At 44.2% G+C, this 5,894-nt stretch overlaps 1 pseudogene; it reads left to right on the top strand.

Annotated features, from left to right (window-relative positions):
* The first annotated feature begins 433 nt into the window (after positions 1 to 433).
* Positions 434 to 1,068, top strand: LOC107182066 (annotated as a pseudogene).
* Positions 1,069 to 5,894: the final 4,826 nt, after the last annotated feature.

Below are 5,894 nucleotides of genomic sequence, written 5' to 3'. Positions count from 1 at the left end.
CTTTTTTTTTCCATTATTGGTTAACTGTCATGTGGGTTTGCCCTGGCCGGGTAGCTCAGTCAGTTAGAGCATCTTCCCAGCATGCTCAGGCTGTGGTTCGACCCCTGTCAGGGCACATATATAAGAATCAGGCAATGAACACATGAATAAGTGGAACAACAATTCTGCAGAATTGTTGGAAGGATTAGAGATATAAACTACACGCAAAGTCCCTGTCACATAGTAGGCACTCAATAAATTGTTGCTATTATTGTTATTTTCTATTTTAATTTTTTAAAAACTCTGTTACACTTGCTGACAAATAGCCACTTTGTTGGACGGAACCCGTGCAATCTGTAAATCTGTCCTATAGCCATATAATTTTTTCAACCCTTGTACATTAAAATTAAATACAGAATAATCCTGTGTATATGGGTAACTTCAGCTCAGTTGTTTCATAGCTGTGAAAAATATCACCATTTATTTAATAACTAATGTCAAAATAGGATTAAAGCAGCCTACACAATAGTAGAGAAGTTGGGTTTAAATGAATCTATCTGTTTCTGCTTAATTTCCTCAACTTTCTGGTAGAATGAACAGCTTAATCAGAAAGTCATCAGGAGAATGGTGGCATTGGCAGTGGGCCTGGCAGCTTGGGATGAGTGCGAGTGACAGGATCGGCAGGATTCTTCAGAGGCTGTCCCTGCTCTCCTCCGTCACTCAGTCTGCAGTCTCAGCCCAGTTGAGGAGGAATGTTGGTGTTACAGCAGTGGCATTTAATAAGGAGCTTGATCCTGTACAGAAACTCTTTGTGGACAAGGTTAGAGGACACAGACTAAGCGACAGTCAGCTGGGGGACCTGCGGGTACTGGCCCCGAGCATCGGCAAGCGTAGAAGCAAATGTACGGTAAGGCAGACATGACTGTGTTCCCAGGCTTCAGACTCCAAGAGCCCGAATTGGAAGTCATTGAAAAACCCCATTCTTAAAGAAGTGTACATTTTATCTGGTAATTTGTCCTAGATAAGTTATACAACTGATCAGAAGTATCAGAATAAACATACATTTCAACAACTGTCAAATATTCTTTTATTCTGATTCCAAATAAATTATTTGGTGATGTTGAGGGGCAGGGAAGGAAATAATCAATGTGAGATTCTTTTTTTTTTAATATATTTTATTGATTTTTTACAGGAAAGAAGGGAGAGGGATAGAGAGTTAGAAACATTGATGAGAGAGAAACATCGACCAGCCGCCTCCTGCACACCCCCCACTGGGGATGTGCCCGCAACCAAGGTACATGCCCTTGACCAGAATCGAACCTGGGATCATTCAGTCACAGGCCAACGCTCTATCCACTGAGCCAAACCGGTTACGGTGAGATTCTTTTTTTGTTTTCCTATGCATTCTCTCTACCTTCCCTACATAGACCTTAATGTTGATGATTCTTACTGGGTTCTTCACAGTTAGCAATGAAGTTTAAGCAGAGTATTACTGCATTCTTCATTCAGTGGGGAAATGGATTTGATGGGGACACTGGATTTGGAGTCCCCACTTGGGGCAATGTGGATAATTTAGAAAAAAAATAGATAATGTGGCAAACTAAACAATATCTTCAGAGAACGAATCCCTCTCAGGAAAGACTAGCAGAGTCATTCTTTTGCTTGGATCTTGTTTTGTTAGAGACATAAATCTCAGTTATGAAATGAGCTGAGGATTCTGCTACGCAACTTTACAAAGCACACACTTGTCAGCTTTACAAAGTTTCTGTACACTCAGAGCATCCTACTCATTCCCCATTCCCTCGGGCATTTCGCATCAGAGGCCTGAAAGATGTCACTTAATTGGGTTCATGATCCCCATTTTGTTTTTTCTCTAACCAGTTCTCCTAAGAGTGCTAATTTACGCATTCTGTTTCAGTAGAGGCTTTAACAGTAAAAATGTCAAATCATTACCCACATAATTTTTGTCACTTAGCAAAGTCTCAGAGAGCCAGCCCCCTTCACCTGAAAAGTTCGCAGGAGATGTGTCCCAGCTTCTTCCTCACCGTCACCCTGCTGAAAGCCAGCACTCCGCCAATTCTGTGCACAGATCTCAGCCTGCAGGCGCACATTACCTTTTCACCTTCACCTCCCCCTCCCAAAAGGCAAGCTTCATCCTGCTTCGTCGTACACTTAGTTAATCCTAAACAGCCCAATCTCTTTTGCCTTTGTATCAGCAACACAGTTTCCCCAAAATGGTTTGCTTTTCAATTTCAAAGGATTGTTTTAAGGGAAATATCCCATATGGTAAAGGTCTCTTACTTTGTAAAAAGCGCCTTTTCAGGGGCCCCTTTGAAGTTTGCTGAGCCTGGGCCGTCTCCAGGGTGGGAGGACTCTGGGGTCCCACGGACATCAGCCTTTTCCCGCTGCAGTGGGACTGGCAACCTGAGGTCAAGGTGTGGGCCCTGCAGACTCTATAGCAGAACCCCAATTTGAGCCTGGAGAATGCATGTGTCTACATAGCCCACTCCATGCTCCACTCAAATGCCACCTCCCTTACGTGACGCCTTTCCTGACCACCCTTTCTAAGATCACACCTTCCCATCCACCTTCTCTGCTTTATTTTTATCCTTAGCTCTCATTCCTGCCTAATGCACTATGCAGTTTGAAAACACACCCTATTACCTGCCTGCTTTTTAAACTGTAAGCCCCATCATGGCAGGAGCTTTCTTACTTTTTGTTCATCCCAGTATCTCTGGGACCTAGAGTAGTACATGGGACATATTAGGTGCTCAGTGAACATTTGTTGGATAAATGAATGCATTAATGAAGACGGAGAGCAGGCCCAGGGCCATTTACTGCCATTCCAGACTGCCCTCGGCCAAGGACGCCTAGCTCGCCCCTCCCCAAGGGCCACATAGTTCTCAGTCATGGAAACTCTACAGACGCTGGTTGGCCCCTGAAAGCCTGGAGTCTGCTGGATCATCTCTTCATTGGGCAGGGACTCCGCTGGGGGTGCAATAGGTATTTCTTGGCTCTTTATATGCATAAGTTGAATACATCAAGCTTCACCCTCCTATGGATACAAATGAGATTATATTTATATTGAAATAGAAACCATAAGGGGTCTTAGCTTCTACCACCCTCCACTTGCTGTAATTGCAGGCTCTCTACACATCTCCCTCAATTTATTTGTTTACATTCTTCCACGTCAGCTTTGCCAAGGCCCTCCCAGCATTCTTTTTTTTTGTCCTCTTGAGAAAGGTCCCACCAGGCCCAGCACCTGAGCCACCTCGAAGTCTCCTCTTCTCAGCACCGCAGATTCTCTGCGGGCTCTGGGAGTGAGGGAAGGAGGGCAAGCAGCTCTGTTTCTCCTCGAGACTCTAGTGACCACAGCTGCTTCTGGGCCTGCACGTGGTTCGGATTTTACGGTTTCTGGGCAATCCCTCAGGGTGGTAGGAAGTCGAGAACTTGGATCCTCTCCTCCTTTTCTTCACCTTCTCCTTCCAGGTGTTCATGCAAAATAACACCCGTCACCCCATGCACCCAACACAGATGTCCCTGTGCAAACGGACACGAGGGAGGGGGCTCTGGAATTGTCAGCATAGGCCAGGAGCTTCCCGTCTCTGACCTCACAGGACACCTTGTAGCTCTTCCTCATTCTATCCTGGGGGTCCCGTAGTGTGGCAGCCCACTGTCTGTTTTCGACTCTTCAGTTCATGGTGGATTGGGAGGCAATTCTAACTCTGCCCTCCTGGGAACACAATCCCAGTTTGCTCAAGGGTTTCTGGAACAATCTGCTGCATACGTCTGTGCACAAAGCCCAATTATTTATTTCTTTATACCTAAACTCATTGAAAGGAGCACAAACCAACACAGCCCTAATAGATTTAGGGCTAAAATAGTGTTCTTACACAGCACAAAGAAGAGTTTCCTGGCCCTAACCAGTTTGCCTGTGGACTGAAGGGTCCCTGGTTAGATTCTGGTCAAGGGCATGTATCTTGGTTTCAGGCACATCTCCAATAGAGGGTGTGAGGAGGCAGCTGATTGATGTTTCTCTCTCATCGATGTTTCTAACTCTCTCCCTTCCTCTCTGTAAAAAACCAATAAAACATATTTTTTTAAAAAAAGAGTTTGCTGGTAGAAAAAAAAAATCCTGAAGTCATTCTCCCATGGTATCTTCCCTTACCTACAATATCCAATAGCCCTTTTCATGCCCCCGCCTTGCACCCACACAAAGCCTTTGTCAAAATGTCACACTCTGCAGGCCTTGGGTTTAGAAACTATGGTTTTTAATAAAAAATGCACATCCTTCACAAGAGAATATGCTGTTTTCAGCATCTTTTAATGATTTGGTTGTAGCTGAAAAATGCCTATTAGATGTAAGCAGTGGAACTAGGAATATCATTGTCTGAAGTGACCGATGGTTGCTGTCCACCTCTGACCCGTGAAGCGAGTCGTCCTGGAGTTACAAATCCTGAGCAGGGAGCTGCTCCTGAGGCTGCGGGGTCTCACAGCCGCTCTGGACCCCTCCTCTCTCTCTCTGCCGGTGTCACCGTGCACTGTGCCCGCTGAGCCTCCTGTTGCTTCACGCCACTGCTCTGCGCACTTACCCTATTTTGCTATAGCTTTAGGACAAACAGAAATTTCCTGAAGCTCCCAACACGTGCTTCTCTTTGTAAATGGCTCAAAGCTGAGAAAACATTGAAAATCAACTGTTCTCGGAGGAAAAAGAAAATACAGAGGGTTTGTGCCTGCCAGGAAAAGTGGCACTAAACTTTCACCCAGAGTTATATATTATCCTTTCCTAGGGGGCTGGTTTTCACATCGCAATCTGCCCCACTGGGCCTGCAGACCACTCCGAATTTTCTTACCCAGGAGCCTGCAGGCCCCAGGCCAGGTCCCGCTGAAGTTCTTTGCTAGATCGTGGCCTGGTCTGTTGTCTTCCAGGCTCAATTTGAAGTCTACCATTTTTATAAATAAATGTTTCTTGTGGAGAGGGTGTTGTAAGGTTGCTGCCTCCAGAGTCTGTTTTTCCAGAAAATGGGGACTGTTTTTATTATCAAATGTCTGTTAGCCTTGTGACCTGAAACAAAGTATCACAAAGGTTTGAATGTCGTAAACTTAAAAACAAAAAACCTGCATACTCCAGCATTTTAATAAGTGAAAACGTCAATTTGCAATTAAGGCTCAAATTTTCACTCGCCTAAGTGGCTGACACTGATTCTACTTGGAATCACAGCTGATTTATTTATCCTGGAATAAACGCAATGCCATTATGTCTTGGTGACAACAGAAATAAGCTTTGGCCAGGTCTGTGCATAGTTTGGGGATGAAGAAAATAAGTTTTGAAAGGCAATGGGCATTGCTGATTATAGATTTTTATTAGGAACAGATGTGGAGCTGCGGCTTTTAGTGGTAGACAAACTGTTATTGAAACAAGCAGCTGACTAAGAACCATATAGCTTTTTTTTAGGAAAGAGAAATCTTAACAAATTAAATTCATAATCTTTTTCTTCAAGAGACCGCCCAATTGTCAAAAACAAGGTCTGAGATATTTATGTATGCGTGTGTTGAATAGTGCACAAACAGGGGACACTGTTTTTGTTAATATATCTGGGGGCTGAAGCAGAGGTTTAGAGAGTAATTATTAAAACTTCTCTTACCGCTGTGCTAGCGCTTCATATTTGTTTAAGGCTACCGGCTCCCAACAGTTTCATGCTCTTAGAGTACAGCAATGCCAATGTCAAGTTATATAATGTATTTTGTGTATTCCACGGCTATTTTCCTCTTCCTTCCAGGATAGCATAAGCATTTTTTATTTACTACTTGTTGTGCATGTTGGGCTGGGTCAGCTAACGGGGAGACTTTAGACATGACTAATCATTTCCATCTCACTCTGCCATTCCTTTTGTGCCCACTTACTTATGGAGACC

Source organism: Myotis davidii, unplaced genomic scaffold (assembly GCF_000327345.1).
Source record: "Myotis davidii unplaced genomic scaffold, ASM32734v1 scaffold53, whole genome shotgun sequence".
NCBI lineage: Eukaryota > Metazoa > Chordata > Mammalia > Chiroptera > Vespertilionidae > Myotis > Myotis davidii.
This window is presented reverse-complemented; position numbering and strand designations above follow the sequence as displayed.